Raw genomic sequence first — 19,708 nt, forward strand, 5'->3', positions numbered from 1 at the left:
GTATTAGTGTTGGTGACGTTTTGCCTGTTTTTTTTTGTTTTATTTGCATGGCAAAAGGAATCCAATGTTTTTTTTTCTGCTTTTCACAATTCCTTTTGTGGGGATGCTACATTTCTGTATACTGAACATCGAAAATGTTTTACAGATTTCCAGTATAAAAGTCTGTATAAAAATTTGTAAAATTCTTAGAAAATCGTAGGAATCTTTATGGCTTTACAAATCTGTAAACTGTAAACTGTATGGATGAGAAATTTATAATTCACAGATAAATTTAAACTTACATATGTGGCATCTCTGATTGTTATCGCGGTTTCATAGATGCCGGTTTTGGAATTTTCTCACTCAATCGTTTACAGTAGGTACAGTGCGTACTAGGGCCGATGCTGTTCGGGTGACTGCGTCGAAACAGTTCGGGATGTGTTTTAACGCACGTCAGTTTTCATTGTTGTTTTTTCTTCTCGCGTGAGAAAGGACGCATTTCGCGCCGCGTCCTTTGCAGTGTGGCGTCGGCCTAACATCGGCCTGTATTTTGAAGGGCGCGTTTGCAGTTCTGTATGTACATATACTTGTGTGGGAATTTTGTTTTGCACAGATTGGTCTGTGTTTGTGGCATCCCTGCTTGTGACCGCGGCTTCGTGGAAGCCGGTTTTGAATTTTTTTAATCTACCGATTGGGCCGATGCGGCGCTAACTGCGTCGAAACAGTTGCGCGTCAGTCTTCATTGTTGATATTATTTCCTCAGGTGAACGGAGACGCTGTTACGAACATTTTGAGCAGTTTTATGCCCTTGTTTTATGATTTTTCTAGCTTTTGAGTAAATACTGAAACACATAGACAATTTTAAATTTAATCAAGTAGAAATCTTGTCGGTCAGCATGGCAAATAAATTTGATTACGATTGTTTTGGCATTTTGTTAAATCTAATTAGTACTCGGTCTTGTTAGATATGCATATTTGCATTTTTAAAAATTTTCTAGCTATGAATGCATGAAACTTTGCCAGTTTTTCATACTCAGTAGGTATCTTCGCTTTATTATTCAAGAAGTAAGTGGTAATCAACGCGAAATACCGTGTCTCCGCGCGTAGCGTCGGTAAGAGGGAATAGAGCGGTCGCGCATAACTTTCCGGGGTAAACGTGTTTTCGGCCCAGGTGAGCTTTGCTCAAATATAGATTTTCGGTGTGTTGTGACTTCCTAGGTGTACCAAACCATTTATTCGCAGACTGTCCACTAGAGATGGTCGGGTATGGAAAATTTGTTACCCGTACCCGACCCGTACCCGACTCATCGAAAATTTTCAAACCCGTACCCGACCCGAACCCGTAGTCTGGTTTGTTTAAAATACCCGTACCCGACCCGAACCCGAAAAATATCTATTCCAACTACCCGTACCCGAATGAAAACAACGCCGAAATTGCTTGAACCCGACCCGTACCCGACCCGTCCTGGATTTTTTTTTTTTCAAAACACCTGGGTACCTCGCACGTTATATGCACTAATCGTCATATGTGGTTTCTCGACATGATGGCCGGAGTTAGACAAAAACCGAGTGTGAATGTGAACGCATGTTGATGAACCCAGAGTTCCAGGCGGATGGTCCACTATAAGGAAGAGGTCCACTATGAAAAGTGCATGTCTGGTAAAGTTAAAAAAGCGACGAGTTTTATGTGAACATCGCAGCAACCTGAAATCTTAATATTATAATAAAGTCAAAGTTAATATTGTTCATAACTTGAGAAAAATTTAATGATTCATTTGCATTTGCCAAAAACCTGTAATTTTTTAGTACAGATTCGGTGTCATCGATTCAATCTAAAAATCGGTATAACACAGATATTTCTGTACATCCCTGGTCACAGTGCAAACAAAGACTATGCTATCGCTGTCAAATCTCATATACATATTTGCTTCGTACCAAACACAGTAGAGAATCGATGGCCATCCGCCTGAATTTTTTTTACGTCAGCTGTTTCATAATATTTTTCCTTTGTTGCTATAATATTCAAGTGCCTAAATCCAAAATGTGGGTGCAATATCATGAGATCTGTTTTTTTTATAACTTTTCGAAGTTTGGCATACTGACGTTTTTTGACATGTGTTTAAAAAAATTCATTACTTTGAAACAGCTTCAATGATAGCTTGGATTTTTTTGGTGTCAAAGAAAAAGTTGATTCGTAGCTAGTTTGTATGTATTACCTATTTTGTTAAAATTTATTTTTTTTTTTTTCGCAAAATTTGGTTGATTTGAGGTGTTGTGCAAAAGCTACGTAATTTGTTTCTGTGAGGAGAACGCCCTGTGGCTAAGGGGAAAAGTACCAAAACCATTGATAATTAGGTCACCTGCTTTATGGACGGCCCCAAATAAAAAATGGAATGGAGATTGGTGTTCAGCACCCCAAAATTAAGTAAATACCATATTTTTGTCGCATTTATTCACACTTTTTTTACTTAACCAGCCTTTGTATTTAGTTGCCTTACTGTGCAATGCTCCGCGATTTTCCTCACAAATATGAAAAAAGCAAGCATAAGCACAAATATGAAAAAAGCATACAAAAGCCTCCAACATCCCAGTGATTTCTCGTGGAAGTGCAGAGGTGTTCTCGGCTTCCAATAAAGCGAGTATCACGTCAACATATTCCCATACACACTCCTTCTTTGACCTGCATTCGGATGCGGCCGGCGCTGGTATTGCCTAATATAAAGATTAAGGTCACCAGTTTTTACACATTGAGGATGAATGTTAATCCCAAGCATCATTCATTGGTTCTCTGTGTAATTACAGCTGATCTGGCAATAACGGAGTAGCAATCGCGGGCGGTCAATCATGCTCATGCTCATGCTCTTTATTTAAAGGTTGATGTATTGCCGTAGTATTGTCATGCAACACTTACACTTGCGCTCGACAACATGCGTCCGACGACCTTTGGTTAGGAAACCTCCAGAATCCATTCGCTACTGTGTTTTATTAAGCCGCCATAGGCTTGTCTCGTCAAGCAGAAATGATACTTGAAGGCTCTCTAACTCGATGACTCGGGCCTGGTGAAGAGCTTAGAGTGCTTGACGCGCCCAGCCAGTAACCCCAAAAAAGAATAAAAGGTTGATGTAATGTCGTGTAATGTAATGCATTTATGGATATGGACAAGAGAAGAGCTTGCACTAAGTGGTCTGGACCTTCTGCAAAACTTGTTTTTTTTTTTTAAATTATATCAGGAAGCTCTAACATAGGAGATTGCCGAGATTAGAGTAGGAAGGACAACAACATAGGTATCTGATGCTTCATCATCTTTCGAGCTTCCAAAGCTATTATGCAACAGCTTTGTTGCTTCCTTTTAAAGGATTTCGTGAAGCTATGGTATTCCAAGATAGGAGCTCAACCACCCCAGGGATAAAAAAAACTTGTTTAGCTATTTCAACAAGATAGATTCTGCCGAATTGTTCGGACATCATCTGCTTAAAAATTTTTAGCTCAAAAACCTTACCCCACAGAATTGAAGTTAGTGTGTATAATACTGGTTGGATACTCATTTCAGTCATTCGTAAAAATTCATCGACTCTGCTATCTGTGACAATAAAGTTAGACAAATGTAATCTACAAACGGTTTACGGTATTCTTAAAAAAGAAACACAAAAAAATCGAAACAAGCAAGTTGGAAACATAAAATAAGTACACTTTTTACTAAAAAATATATTAAGATCATTCATTAAGATTTAGTTTGACTATCATTAAGCAGTGATTCTCATTTTTTTTCTACTCATTGACCAAGCATGTGTCACGCTCCCAACAATTTATTAAGTTCTATTTTATTGAATTAGGCTTTCATTCAATATGCTTGAGTTTCAGAGAAGCAGCGAAAATTTTTTGTTTGTAACTTTAGATGAGATTATTGTCCTATTTACGACAAAAACATTTTTTATTAGATACAATTGAGAACACCTTAATTTTTGCTAAGGTTGAGTTGGGGGACTTTTAATACGTTGCCTTGGACATTTAACCCTGCTTCGGTACGTAGGTGGCAATCAGAGCCGACAGACCGGACAGGGGCACTGCATTCGAAGGAAGCTTGCTCCTGTAAGAAAATGAAATTATCAATCAGATTGGACCATAACTGGGATCCGACAATACTTACTTGACGCCAATACCTGGCACACGATAGTTCTCACTAGTGAGACAAATGTCGACTCGTCGGCAATGCCGACCAGTTGGCTAAAGTCCGCCTCGACCTGCTGCTCGGCCAGGTTAAGCACAACGAAGTAACCCGGATTACCGGATTTTTGTCTGTAGTCGGGAAAGGATAAAAATATATTGGTATACTTTTCTTTTGTCAAGTTTAGTGGTTTAGAACAGGCACAACAATGAAATGATTGTTAGTTGGTTAAATGGTGCTGTATTTACCCATCTCTGTGTTAGATTAGTTAGTGTTCAAGCGTGAAATAAACGATTACAATGAGTAGAGTATGAAGGAAAAAAGGTCGATTAGCAATGTTTCGAACGAGAACCATTAATGTTGTTACGATGAAGCAAAGTGTAGCAAACTTACCGAGTGTATCCAACGGAGGTTCCGTTAGTGTCGGTGTAAAAAGCAAACGTTCCATGCTGATAGGATGGTGAGGCACGATACTTCTCCAGATGACCGATCAGTGCTTGGCTCACGTTGCTGTAGTTAAGAACGTCCAGTGTGACAACAGGAACGCCAGGCAGTGGGAACATGAAAACATTATACTCCGAGGCAGCCACCTGATCTAGCGAGTTCTTATCATACGGCCACTGCACCCAAGGTTTACCGCCTTCCGCAGCGGTGTACTTTTGAATTTCCACGTGAGTCTTTTGAATGTCATCTCGGAGAGCCTTTGCCGACTCGACTCCCAGTGGCTGCTGGAGGACACTTTCAACATTACCAAACTCCGGTATGTCCATACCGAGTTTTCCGTCAGCGACGAATACTTCTGGCCGCATAATGTCTTCGCTTACTGATAAGAAACCTTCTCCGTTTGTTGCATTTTTAACTGCGGAACTCAGCTCGTACAGTAGAGCACCCAATCCGTCCTGATAGGTCGTGTGAGCATGTGTCCAGAAGCCGTTGTCCGTGTGCATCAGCGTTTTATCTTCAACCTCAGCAGCAACGTCATTTTTACCCCCCCGATCGACTATGAAGTGTTTAGCGTTCGTTCAGCTGCAGGTCCAACCGATCGGCTCCAAATTGGGCTAGCACGAATTGACGGGGGTTCACTTCGTTCCAGGCAGAACCGCGACGTTGATGTCTTTAGTGCTGAATTTAAAAAGGGCAATAATTTTTGCATAGAGGAACTATCAATCGCAGCAAACTGCGTTTTTAGTATATGAAAAATTTTGTCATTTGAAACAATTGTGAGAAAGAATTTAGTAGGTTTGGAATGTAGTTTTTAAATTTAAGTGAAATTTGATCAGATATATGTGATTCTCTGTGCCAAGCTGGCATTATCATTACATTCTCAACCAAAAATCACAACCAGTTTGCCGACTGTTTTCAAAGTTAACCTCAAAGAAACCTGTTCTCCTTAGTGAAGAAAAATCCTCGCGTTAGCAACAGAGAATAACTGCGGTGTGTGCTATACGAATCAAGATTTATTAAATATGACAGCTCAATTTCGCGTTCAATTGGACACGTCTTCAATCGCTCATGTTAGAAATATGGTATGAAAAAGTGAAAAGTGTACTTACGTAAACGTGTCTACCAGATCCTCGATTTTCTTCTCGACGGAAGCCGTAATAACCAGATAGGTTTTATCGGCTGGAAGCTCGTAGATGACCCCCTTCGCTCCGAATCAATCGGCTGTATCCAGCTGATTGCGGTAATCCTGGACGTCAAGCTTTACCAGCGGTCCCTCCTGCCACCAGGTCAACGGAACCGGAACAGCACATTTCGGTGCATCCATTATAATATATATGGCACCAACCAGCATCGCGATCCAGAGTCCCTCAGAACGGATCGTTGGCAATATTCATCAGCTCTTTCTTGCTCATGCCGGAGAACGTTTGCTGCGAAAGGAGGTAGGCCGTTAACTCACCTGCTGTTCCACCTCCAAATCGATCCTGGCGTCGCCATTCTGCTCGGAGATGAATTTTACTTCCACCTCTTTCTGGGCCAGTTTGTCTTTCTCGGTGGTGGCTGCATCGCCAGCACCGTTTCCGTTCCCATGAGAGGTTTCGAATAAGATGTGCTGAAACACGTAACAATCGTAATGAGAAGCAAAGTTCTGCTAATAAAAACAATATGAAAGACGTTTTCAATTTGGCAGTTTTTTTTAAATCAAATGTAATTTTACGATGGAACTTTGTCGAATAAGATTACGGTTGCGTTCATGGTAGTTTAAAAAAATAAATAATAGAATATGACTAGTCTGATTGGATGGAAAAGTTATATTGATTTACACATAATGTTCTAATATATCGATACAATGTGAAAATGAAGCTAAATTGTATTCAAATTGCGATGATGCGTTAACATTTGAATAAAATTTAAAACTGAACGCATATTGTTCGACAGCTGTGTGTAGTACATCGTACAGTAAATGTAGACATGTAAATCTGGTAATATTTATCAGCGATTTCAAAAAAAAACTAATTTTTTTTTCAGGATGAATGCGCCAGTTGGAAGGAAAAATTGGAAGAGGTTATTGTATCGGAAGATAAAAGATTTGCAAAAGCCACTGGTGGTTTTCGATGGCGGTATTGGTGATTGTCTCGCTAATGTTCCAAAAATAAATACCACGTGAAGGCATGGACATTACTTCATTTCGTCACTAATCTGTAAGCAGAGAACTTGGTCAAAGTGACAGGAACAATCTAACACGTGGTCTTTTTTACAGATTGAGGAAAGCAGTGGAAACCAGCGAAAGACGGCCTTCGACCTAAGCTTATTTGCTTAAGGTAGGTGGACGAAATTTTTTTGCCATTATTGATAGGTTATAATTTTAGAGTCTCCGTGAAAAAGTATTTTTGCCGTACTATAGCGAAATTATCGAATATAAAAAAAGGTGTTCAGCGTCTGCTTCCATATTACATTTATCACATTTCCCATTATAAATGATTTTCATTCTGGCGAGCAAAGATTCCGTAGTAATCTAATCTGATTGGTGTTGAGGTTGCTTTCCAAGAACCAAGTTTTCTCCGAAAACTATAATTGAATAGAAGAGAATTGGCTTTTCTTAGGCGCATAGTTCTTGAAAGGAGACCTTCCAGTGGGATACCGTTGTAGGAATTTAGTAGTGCGCAAATTTTGATTATTTACCGTAACTAGTGATTGGAAATTGGTTTTTGAAGCATTATTTTAAACAGTGTATAAGTGCCTCGTGCACGTGCAGCATAGTTTAAGGATTACCGCCACTTTTTATGCTACTGATAACCTTTATTATGTTTTATCTGTCGTTTATTTCACACTTCATATCCCTCACGTGATGTCCGAAAGATAAATTTCTATCGATGAACAAGCCCAAGTGTTTATGATAGTGCACCATTTCTATTTTGGTCCCTTTTGTGTCGGAGTCTAGTTCCTTGTTTGCTCGCTTGGAACAGAATAGTTTTGGTTTTGCTAGGATTAACTTTTAGATTCAGTGAATCACAAATCTCTGTAAATTCATCAAGAATTGATTGGCCCTTCGTGTTCAGCCCGTCCGTGTTTTTAGCGGTCACCGATATACCGAACCCAACGGCAAACTGTACCACTTTAGCTACTATAGTTTGTGTTTTATGTAGCACTAGTTGAACGTTCCCGGCGATGCTCGGGATCGAAAGTTTCAAAATTAGGAATCATTTTTTATAATTCATTGCATTAGCACAACTCACTTTAAAAATATTTCACATCTTATAGGTCCAACATCAGTTTAAGTACTTTAACATTCTGAGAACGCACAGAACGGAAATACCCATATTGGTTTGCATTATGTGATTTGGGGATGTTTTACAGAAACTGGAAGTCGCCATTTCGTTTTTCAAAATGACGTATGGAATTCGAAAGTTTCGGAAGTATTGAAATGGTTGGCCAAATACCACTTTAGATTATTTTCCTGAAACCAGAAGTTGTTATTTTGGAAAATGTTGTGGGGTCATCCCAGTTCCGAATATATTACACTCGGGTGATAACCGGATATTCGTCAATCGTTCACAGTAAAACCTCTTTTTATGTAACTTTTAGAAGAAAGAAATCAAAGTAATAAGAATTTAGCGCGACCATTCATGCTTAATTCTCCTCTATAATCATATCTAAAGAGAAAACATGTGAATTTTTATAACTAAATTGTTTGTTGGTGTCCAAGGAACAGGTCTGAGGAGAAGTTAACGTTTTAATCCACATAACTACATAGAAATTAAAAAAAAAAAGATTAAACCAATGAAATGCGGCCTTTCCTCCAGCCAAATGTCCCAAGATCTAGTTTTGGTAAAAGTAAAAAAGGATTTCGAATCCCGTAATGTGTTACTATTCACAAAACTACGAAAACATCAGAAATGTAATTTTTTCTGCCCGAACCGCACCAAATTAAAGCATAAATTCTTCTGCAAGAAAATATTTGCAGATGTTGAAGGAACAACGAGCATTTTATTGAAAAAAAAAAATTAAATTTACTGGCGGATTGAGCTCTTGCTCAAAAAGTCAAAATTTTGCTTGTATTATATGTATAATATATATAAATTTTAAAAAGAGTATTTTAATGTATTTTTCTGTATGCAGAAAATTATATTCAAACATGCGCAGTTTTTAAGGTGAATCGGGACGTGGTCGCGATCAATTCGAATTTTGCAATCTAATTTTTTCTTGATTTATGAAGAAAAAATTAGATATATGAAACTTTGATCAATTGTTTTCACAACTGTTGCATACCTGAAGTAGCAATTTGAGTGCTGTTTATTTAGTGGAATGTGGTCCCCGTGGTTCTGTGGATGTCGGTCGGCTAGCTCTCCCACACGGTTGTGATATCGGGTTCGATTCCCGAGCGAGTCGAGGATCTTTTCGAGCTGGAAATTTTCTCGACTCAGCACTGGGGCACGGTGCATCGTTGTACTTATCCTACACATACAAAATGTGCCAAAAACAATATCGATAACGAATTCTCTCAACTAATCTAGTTGATCGAGACCGCTATTAGCCCCAAGGCTAAGCGTGCGATATTGTTTGTTTTTATTTAGTGGAAGCCGAATTTTTTACGATCAAAATACAGAAGTAAAAAAAACTCTAACCTCAAAATTGTATAGGAAAAAGCCACAATCCCGTTTCACCTCAAAGTAATATTTCAACTTTTAACAATAGGATACCTATTACTTTTCCTCAAGTGTCTTTCCTGAACATTAACAAACATTTCAATGAAGAACAATTACATATCATAGCTTTGAATTTCGATTTAGAGGCAAATTGAGTTCAAATATTTAAATATTTAAATTTCAAATAATCAGATACCTATTTTTTTCCCCTCAAATATCTTTCTTAAACACAACGAACATTTAATTAAAGTAAAAATCGCAGACCACTGCTCCGAGTTTCGATTTAGAGGCAAATTAAGCATAAAAGTCATGATTTTGCATGTTTCACGTAATTTTGTGAATAATATCTCGAGTTTTAGTAAACAGATACCTGTTTTTTTCTCAAATGTCTTTCTTAAACATCAACGAACATTTTAATCAAAAACAGAATCACATGTCATCGCTTTGAATTTTGATTTGGAGACGAATTAGGTATAAAAAGTCATCATTTTGCATGTTTTACGTAGTTTTGTGAATAATATCCCAAGTTTTAGTGATCAGATATTAATTATTTTTCCTCAAATGTCTTTCCCGAACATTAACAAACATTTTAGTGAAAAAAGAATCGTATGTCATCGCTTTGAATTTTGATTTAGAGGCAAATTTTGCACAGGAAGTCATAATTTTGCATGTTTATCGCTATTTCTTAAACATCAACGAACATTTTAATAAAAAAAGAGTCACATGTCATGGCTTTGAATTTTGATTTGGAAACGAATTAAGTATAACAAGTCATAATTTCGCACGTTTTACGTAGTTTTGTGAATAATATCTCCAATTTTAGTGATAAGATACTAATTATTTTTTCTCAAATGTATTTCCTGAACATTAACAAACATTTTTGTGAAAAAAAAATCATATGTCATAGCTTTGAATTTTGATTTAGAAGGCAAATTTAGCACAGAAAATCAATTTTGCATGTTTTACGTAGTTTTGTGAATAATATCTCAAGTTTTAGTAATTAAATACCTATTATTTTTTCTCAAATGTCTTAAACATCAGCGAACATTTTCATGTTAAAAAACCTACATGTCACCGCTTATTATTTTGGATTTAGAACGAACCAAAATGATGATGATTACTGTACAACTCAGAGACTGAGGGAATTATAAGATCAAGCGTTACGGAATTCCATTTTTATATAGTAGATAATTGTGTAAACATTGAACAGAAAAGGCGATAGTACGTCGCCTTGTGGTAAACCATCACTTATCACAAGTGCCAGCTTTTTTTCGTTAATTTGGAATTTCATCGTTCTTTTTGTTAAAAAGGATGTAACCCAGGAGATCACCTCATAGGAGGTGTTCAGCTCAAGCATAATTTCGTTTAGCTTTTCGACAGAAACGGTACTAAAAGCATTTGTAGATATATAAACATGATAGAGGTGAGGATACCTTCTCTCTTATGCGCTTTTACTTTATTAACCACAACAGTTTTTCTCTTGTCCAGTTCTTCACGCAGTTTTTCAAGAATTGCTAAATTAATAATCTTTGTGCATGTTGGAACCAATGATATTGGTATTTTTCCTTCCATTTTCGTTTTGTCTTTTCCGAACTTAGGGATTGGTTATTTTGTTGGTTAGTATGCTAAGGGTATAGTTGACAATATTGGATTGGTGTGTGTTGTAATGTGCTGAAACACGTAACAATCGTAATGAGAAGCAAAGTTCTGCTACTAAAAACAATATGAAAGACATTTTCAATTTGGCAGTTTTTTTTAATCAATTGTAATTTAGGGCGAAACGGTATTAAAACCACAAATGGTCGACTTCGAATTTTTAAAGGCACAAGACTCGGTATTAGTTAATGCGTCACATATGAAAACGCTATTTCATGTTTGCTGCGGTGAAGCAAACATAAAATAGCATTTTACAGGAAACGCATTGTCTGTTTCCGAGTCTTGTGCTTCTGAAAATTCGAAGTGGTAGCTCAAAGTCGGTCGATTGTGACTACAACACCATTTTACATTAACCCTCTGATGCCCAAATTTTTTTTTCCGCTTGAAATAATTCTAACCGCTTTGTTTTATGATCCGTAACACATGTTTGATAACAAGAAAACTTCTGTTTTGAAAAATAGTTACTTACTTGAAAAAATATCAAGACCGCCTGAAGAAGGCACTGGGCACCCGCGTAAAAAAAATCAAAGAAACATTATTTAAAACGGATTTTTTTTCGAGCAAAAAAAAACAAAAATGGCCGTGTGCGTCACACAGGACAAATAATTAGATGTCCCGTTTATTGGTTTGTCTGGCATATATTGTTTCTGAAAAATTTTCATTTTGGTGGAGCACAACTGCTAATCGACGCAAAGTGCTACTCCATTGGAACTGACTGGAAGGTTTGGTTGACATAGTTAATAATTGGTCGATTTTATATAGCCTATCGTATCCAGAAGGTCCTTCACGGGGAACTGCACTGTCGTCGGTAAAGTGAAGATTTATATATCATTTGCTCGAAACGATATCTCGGCATGGTTTCTTGGATTGCTATTAAGGTGAAACCTCATTGAATCCAAAACAAACAAACATAGAATAGTATTTTCACAGGGAACGCATCAACTATTTCCGAGTGTCGTGCTCTCGAAGTGGTAACTCGAAGTCGGCCACTTTTGGATTCAATGAGGTATAACCTTAATGCGTAATGGGATTGAGCATTTTAACGAACACTAGAATAACTATTAACAGACATAAAATACAAAATTCCTACAAATTTGCAAATTTTTCACGGTGTAGTGTTTAAAGTTGTTCCCATATCTTTCTGGAAAGCGTATAGATTAATCTAAATAGTTGAAGTATTTAAATGAAGTGTCCAGCTCTTTGAACTTTTCAGGTAAGGGATCGTGTTTAAAAAGATGAAAGACTTTGGCAGTTCAAGTTTTTTGTCTTGTTGATGATTTTTTTGAATGCAGACACAGCTCAAAAATTTATGACTTTAAAAATGTAGAACGCGATGGCCAAACTTTTTGTTTACCGTTTTTTGGGGCGGTTGGCTAAATGCGCGTCGCATGTGTAAGATAATTAAGTCCTTTGTAATCATCGTCACTATCAAATCATCTAAAATGTCACATTCCAGAATCGTTTCATTGTCAAGCTCCTACATCATCAAAGCGTCGATTCCTGTCGCCGTTTCATGACTGAACAAGAAACAGATCAAAAAAACATTACTTGACATCAGCGAAAATTTTCCATGTCGGCAGTGCCCAATGCCGCCTCTAGGCGGTCTTCGCTTTTTTGTAAATTTTTCAGTATTTTAAAGTTGAATAGAAACAAAACTTATACAAACCTGAAATATAAAGCAATTCAACAGCCACTGATAATTATTCTGTATCAAATTTCTCACTAATAATCTTTCAATTTGAAATATGATTGCAGGATGAAGTGCAAAATAATTAATTTTCCCGATTTAGTCATTTGTTCACGTTAAAAGTTTGATGGTTGCTATCGTGCGATTCAGATAATCATGAAGCCGCAGTTAAACATAAGAAAAAGTTATGTCAGTCCATTTTATGAGAAATAAGTGTGAACAGACGTTGTGATGAGGAGATATTGAGTTTCTGATGAAGGCCGTCTAGAGGCAGCACTGGGTATCAGAGGGTTAAGGGCCTGATTAATCTCTCCTCTACGTTACTGCTGATTTAAATCATCAAGTATTTTCTTTGCAGTCTCTGGTTTTAGCTGTCGTAATAGATCACAGCTGGCTTCGCCTGGAGCGCGGGTTTTTTGACCATAGTATTTTCTTCCACGAGCTTTTAGTAAGGATGTCATAATTTACTCGATATCCGAGTTGGTTCGTTACGTTTACTGGGTTGTTTTTTTCCAAAATGAATATCTAAAACCTTCTCCGCTCGTCTCTCGTTGTTTGGCTCTCCTTTTTTGCCTCAGTTGGTATTTTCCCAAGCGTAGTGATCGTGATATTTTATTAAAATGCTTGATGGTTTCGAAAAACTTCATGAGATCTTCCAACTGATCCACATTTACAGATGGACTCAAATATATTGAGCAAATTAACAGATTTCTGCTAGATATGTGCACTGCTACCGCTTGAGTATAATCAGATAGTTCAGGTTATCTTTCGTTCGAATAACTTAGGTAATTTCTCAGGTAAAAGGCATAGGATTCTCCATAGTTATCTTCTCTGGGCTTCATTATTTTGTGGTATTTTATAACAATTGCTATTCTCGTGACAGTCTTGTGGCCATGTTTCCGACAAAAGCGCAATCGAAAATTTATCCTCAAGTAAAACTCTATAGCTAATTTTTATGTTTAAAAATACTTTGTATGTTGCACTGCACTACTTTGAACACTACTTCTTTAAAGATAACGTTGCACTGTATCATAGAGGGTTACTTTTCCGTTATTTATTTATTTATTTTTATTTTTTAAGCTTATTTATTTTTATTTTTAAGCTAAAATATTTTTTAGCAAACTGCTTGAATTTTTCTTTTGCTTCTGAGTTTATATTTTTCTTTTGCAGTAACAACGCTCAAGTTTCAGAACTTGCGTGTTTCTGTGTATGAATCGCTAAACTCTAGAATACGCATAAAGCGAAACTAACAAATTGCGATTCATTTGCTTGCAAAAAATCGATGTAATGTCTAGAAACCGGAAATCAACAAAAGAACTCTAAATTGGTGGTGGACAACAGCACAAATTGGTGAAATACCATCCATTATGATAACTTAATAGACCGTGATGATTTCCGAAAAACGGAAATCAACTCCAGATGTCATTTTGAATTCCGAGATGGTGACTTCTGGTTTCTAGAAAATAGCCAAACATCGTTCAATATAAAAATTGATTAAACCGGGATGATGTCCAGAATCAAACGTCATTTTGAATTTGAGCTTGGGTACTTCCAGCTTCTGAAAAAAATTAAAATTACCTTATACAACCCAATATGAACATTTTTGGAACCGGGATGATGCCCAAAAACCCGTGTACAAAAAAAGTCGCAAACATTTCGAGATCTGCGTAAAAAACGCGTAAATTTTAAAATATGCGTGAATTTATGTTATTTAAAATCCACAATTTATTCGTAAAGTACTCTAGCATATACTTTATCTAAAGTATCGTAGCTCAGAAAATTTTACATGTGAAGAAAAGCTGTTTGAAAACGAGTCATAGGAAACTATTATTATTTAAAATAAAAATTAACACTAACCAATAAGTCCACCGCTAGATCAAAGCTAGATAAAGTTCAACGACTTGCGTACATTGCTATAACAGGAGCAATGAAAAGCACCCCGTCAAAAGCTCTTGATGCAATTCTTCATCTGCTGCCGTTGTACGAATACGTGCAACCAGAAGCAGAAAAGAGTGCCTTGAGGCTAAAAAGAACAAAAACTATCTTGTCAGGTGATCTTGTGGGTCACCTGACTATACTGGACTTTTTCAAAAGAGGGCCAGTGATGAGTATGAATGGAGACTGGATGGCACCTCAGGATAACCATGATATTCCCTACAAGATATGCGAAACGTCGCGTACAGACTGGGAAGTCGGAGTTCCTGATGTCCGTCCCGGTTCAACGATATTTTTCACAGATGGCTCAAAAATAGGTGCCAAAACTGGTGCAGGAATCTTCGGCCCTGGAATTAATATTTCAGTGGCAATGGGACACTGGCCAACAGTGTTTCAAGCAGAGATTTTTGCAATCCTTGAATGTGCGAATGTGTGTCTGACTAGGAAATACAAACATGCAAATATTTGTATTTTCTCTGACAGTCAAGCAGCACTGAAAGCACTTGATGCTTATAAATGTACATCTAAGATTGTCTGGAAATGTATTCTCACATTCAGTGCTCTGATCAATCCTTTTTTCTACCGAACACAAAAATATCAGTCATTCAATTTCATCTTATCCGTTTTGTGCGAGACTTCGTACACCGTTCGTCTCTCCGAGCTGTCGCGTTCAATTTCGTTTTCCGATTGCAAAATAAAACGAACGGGCATTACGATCATCTCTTTTCCTCTCTAGTGTAGAATCCTCGCAATCCTGTTCGCACTACTTTATGACGATTTTTTTCGCATTTTCCTTTTGTTCAATATCCATTGATTTTTAGTGGCAATGAACGACCGGAAAAAAATTCATTTGACCGGCAGTCGCTGTATGCTTCTGATGCGTATGTTCTGTTACAGCGTTTTGGTGGCTGGAGGCGCTTGTTTTTGTTGTTGTTGTTGTTAATGTTTAGCGATTATGGAAAAGTAAGGTGTTGAAGCTGTTTGATTAATTCTTCATACATCTCTCAAAGCATCCATGGAAATCAAAGCATCGCGTTTGGACATGAGTAGTGTAGTTACATCTGCCAACGCGGCTAGCACTTTATGTTGCGCAGCTCGCGTCGCGGCGGTGCACAGTGGGGCGGCTCCATACAAATGCTGGCCAAGCGAAAAATTATCTTCAAATCATGGAAAATACATGGTTTTTATATAATTTTGGGACGCTGAGTACGAATTTGATATTATTTTTGCATGAAAATGCGTATTTTTGACGCCAGGGAAAATTTCATGTTTTTTATATATATTATATGAGGAAAATTTTACGTCGGCTTCAATCTTTTGGAAAATAAAATGCATGATGCTTGAAAGACTTTCATATGCCATAAAAAACATTAAATATTAATCAGTTATCAAGAAAAAGAAAAAAAAAATGAAAAATGTGCTTCGTGTTGAAAATTACTTAAGACTTGTTTTTTTTTTTTTCAAAGTGTCTATTGATTCTTTTTATCGCATTCGCATTTTTTTCCATTTGCATTTTTTTCCATTCACTTTCACCTTCATCTTTATTTTTGTGTTCATTTTCAATACAGTTTTAATATCTTCAAGAAGGGTTTTCAAAATGCAGTTTCTAACGTCAAAATAACTATTCACTATTTGCTCTGTAGAAATTAGCAGTCAGTGCTGGTGATCCAAAACATAAACAATGACTAGTTTTTGATACTTCGTAAATTATCGAAATATAGATCAGTTAAACTTGTAAATATGCAAATAGTGTGATTAATTATACTGAAACTTGTTCGAAAACGTTGTTATTATCAGACTAATATGAGCCATTTGTTATTCTGTTGACGGTTTGCAGTGTACAATTCAAATTTACATTTTTGAAATCCGACATGTGCCGAACACTCGTTGTTTCTCTTCGAAAGAAAGGTACTCTGCGCAACTCTGCGCAAGATCGGACTAGATGCATTTTAAGGCATTTTTTCCAAGCTATCTTTTAAAACTAGTGCCAATATTGCCAAACCCTGCCGTTCAAACTTTAAACGCTGTTTTAAAAAAAAAACGTAATTTTTTGATTCCGTCAATTTATACATATATACATTATCCAATGATGAGGATTATACATTATCCAATGATTAGGATTTATTCTCCACTATTTTATAGACAACTTTTACTTAGACGTCATCAAGATTCAAGTTACTCTTGGGGCTCCAGCAAATTTCGCAACATTGCATTTTTTTTTCAAGAAAAACGCTAAAAAACGCTGACTCAGTACACTTTGAAAAATCATAGAAAATTCAAATTTTGTCGTAATGCTCTAAAAATTTGGATCCTGTCACTTCAATAGTATACAACTATAGGAAGAATATAATTGAAATGAAATTCACATTTTCAATTTTGGGTCGATGGCCAGCGATTCCCCACTGTGCGGTGGTGTACTTTGTCCGAAGCTAATTTAGATTTTCGCATCGCTAAGTACAGGTCACACTAATCGAATTTTATATATAATCTAATCAGAGAAAAAATGTATTTTATTCATTTTACATGAATGTTGAATAAATAGGAAGAATTTTATTTTTGACTCATCCCCCTAAAAGTCAGCAAACACAGTTCTTATGAAAATTATACATATATCTTGTAGTTATTCTTGTAGTTATTCCTGGTGTCAAATGGAAAGAAAAAGTTAGATCAGTATATATTGATTTGTCAACTCGTTCGTTTTTAATTTCTCAAATTTTTGAAAATTTTCAAATTATTCGTTTGTTCCTAAATTTTTTTAATTTCTTTTTTTTTATTTTTGAAATTTTTTTTATTAAGGTAATTTTATTTAGGGTTTTTCAATTTCTTTTAATTTTTAAATTCCAAAAACCAAAAAACCAAAATTTTTCATTGTTTTTAATTATTTTTTATTTTTTTCCCTTTCTATCAAGCGTAACGTATTTTCTGGATGTTCTCTTACGAAATGTTCGCTCTAGATCACATTTGAAATTTAAAAAATTTTTTTTTTGCTACTATATATACTGCCGTTCTTATGCACGCTGGGACAACTATGCTTGGAACGGCAGTATAATCGAGTTTGAATTTATATATAATAGAATCATATACATATAATCGAGTCAATATAAAATCGAGTCTCTATATAATCGAATCCGACCTTTATATCATCGGCCTAACAGATAGATACTTTTGAATTCGATAGTTATCAGGAGGCTAATTTTTCAAGTCAATTTGTATGCGGGAAATTCTTTTTCGTTATACATTAATAGTGTTCTCCATACATTGTTGATGATCCTATTCATGCATCAAACATCAATTTTGAAGTCCGCCTGCTTCGCCTTCGCCTTAATCCGCTCCTGGGTACCAGAAACAACTAACAACTCACAACTAAAATTGAGCTAGTTTCAACAATTCAATTTAGGTGGCCTCTAATGTTTCTGCTGATTTGCAATCTACCTCTAATTTTTTGCATCTAAAAAAACACAGTTTGTAAGCCGGTTATCAACCAATACATCACAAAACTATCAACTCAATTGTAGAACGTGATTTGTCAGGGCATAAGGATTGTCTTTTTCCACTATTTATGCATAACGAATCAGAAAAAAAATTGACTGAAAAATAAGCCTACTGATAACGATGGATATAAAAAGAATAGAGTATATATCGGCTTATCTGTTGGGCCAATGATATAAGCGAAGCAAGAATCTGAATAAGCTTCGGAAAAATATAAATTACAGCCGCGCGCAACGCAACATATGGTATAATGCTAGCCGCGTAGGCAGAAGTAAAAACACTACTTGTGCCTGTCGGCGCTTTGCGACGCATAACAACGACGGACTTCAGCATTTCGCATGAAGAAATATTCAAACTATATCTCCACCTCATTTGTCCTCGAGCAATTATCGCTAAACATCAACAACAACAACAACAAACTTCTCCACCAAAAAATAACGTGCATCTGTAAGCAGTGCCCCAATCCCATCCGATGCAGCGAAAAAGCATTCATCGACCGTTTTTTGACCGTTCAGACAGCCAGTCAAGAACCAGTCGAGAACGAGAGAAACGAAAATAAAACACGCCACATGCTGCCGATCATACTCTAGTTTGCTCCGTTCAACATAAATTCAAATGATCGAGCGAGAGAGTTTTAAAATCGACTTCTCCGAAACTGCGGTCGCTATCGTTAGAAAAAAAATCGTCACACGAGAGAAAGAGAAAAACTTTTCTTCGTTCGCCCGATCGTTTCTGCCGTTCAATTCAAACGAAAAAAGCATGTGCATTCATCGCAGTCACAATCAAATTTCGATCCCTTCTCAAGCACTGCTCACATTGCGACAGCTATGTCAAACAAACTCAGTAAATTTGTATTGGGTTCCAGGACATTGTGGCGTTGGTGGGAATGAAAAGGCAGACGAACTTGCAAAACAAGGATCTAACTCACAGTTTATCGGCCCAGAACCTTTCTGCGGTATATCAAACTGTGCAGTGAAAATGGAGCTTAAACGCTGGGAGGAACAAAAGGTGATAACCAATTGGTTTGATGTCAAAAAGTGTTCCCAATCTAAAAGATTTATCACACCAAACGAGAATCATTCGAAAAAGCTCAACAAAAGAGCTCTTTGTACATACGTCGGCCTAGTAACGGGGCACTGTCCGAGTAGTATATATATATATATATATATATATATATATATATATATATATATATATATATATATATATATATATATATATATATATATATATATATATATATATATATATATATATATATATATATATATATATATATATATATATATATATATATATATATATATATATATATATATATATATATATATATATATTTTAAATTTTCAAAACTTGCTTTTGAAAAATTTCGAAAACGGGTGCATTTAGAATTTTGATCACCAAGAGCTTCTTGATTTGAAATTGTTACTACAATCATGGAAATAAGATTGTTTTTGTAAAAGTTGGAGTTACCTTTGCCTTTAGTCCTCCACTCATATGAACTCATACACTATAAACACACACTTCAAACTCAAACATCGCGAACACTCACAAAAATCACATCACAACTATACACCAACACTCGTGATTTCTTATCTCCAATTTCATATATCCAATATGGATTTTATATTTAATTCCTTATCTATAATTTCGAATAATTTAATTATTCATTTCAATATAAGTTTAAATTTTGAAGTTAAATCTTTTACT

At 36.2% G+C, this 19,708-nt stretch overlaps 1 protein-coding gene and 1 pseudogene across 2 annotated transcripts in view; one reads left to right on the top strand and one right to left on the bottom strand.

Moving 5' to 3' along the window:
* The window catches only part of LOC129734080 (uncharacterized), a 49,429-nt gene that overhangs the window by 17,296 nt on the left and 12,425 nt on the right, over positions 1-19,708 (top strand). Inside the window, exons 8-9 of one of the 2 annotated variants that reach the window (XM_055695799.1) lie at positions 6,614-6,786; positions 6,846-6,906. The exons of the other annotated variant lie outside the window; for it this stretch is intronic. The gene's annotated coding sequence lies outside the window, so the exon portion shown is untranslated. The remainder of the gene's footprint in view (positions 1-6,613; positions 6,787-6,845; positions 6,907-19,708) is intronic. 2 annotated transcript variants of the gene reach the window in all.
* On the bottom strand, positions 3,770-6,340 carry LOC129717257 (uncharacterized; annotated as a pseudogene).

Source organism: Wyeomyia smithii, chromosome 1 (assembly GCF_029784165.1).
Source record: "Wyeomyia smithii strain HCP4-BCI-WySm-NY-G18 chromosome 1, ASM2978416v1, whole genome shotgun sequence".
NCBI classification, from domain to species: domain Eukaryota; kingdom Metazoa; phylum Arthropoda; class Insecta; order Diptera; family Culicidae; genus Wyeomyia; species Wyeomyia smithii.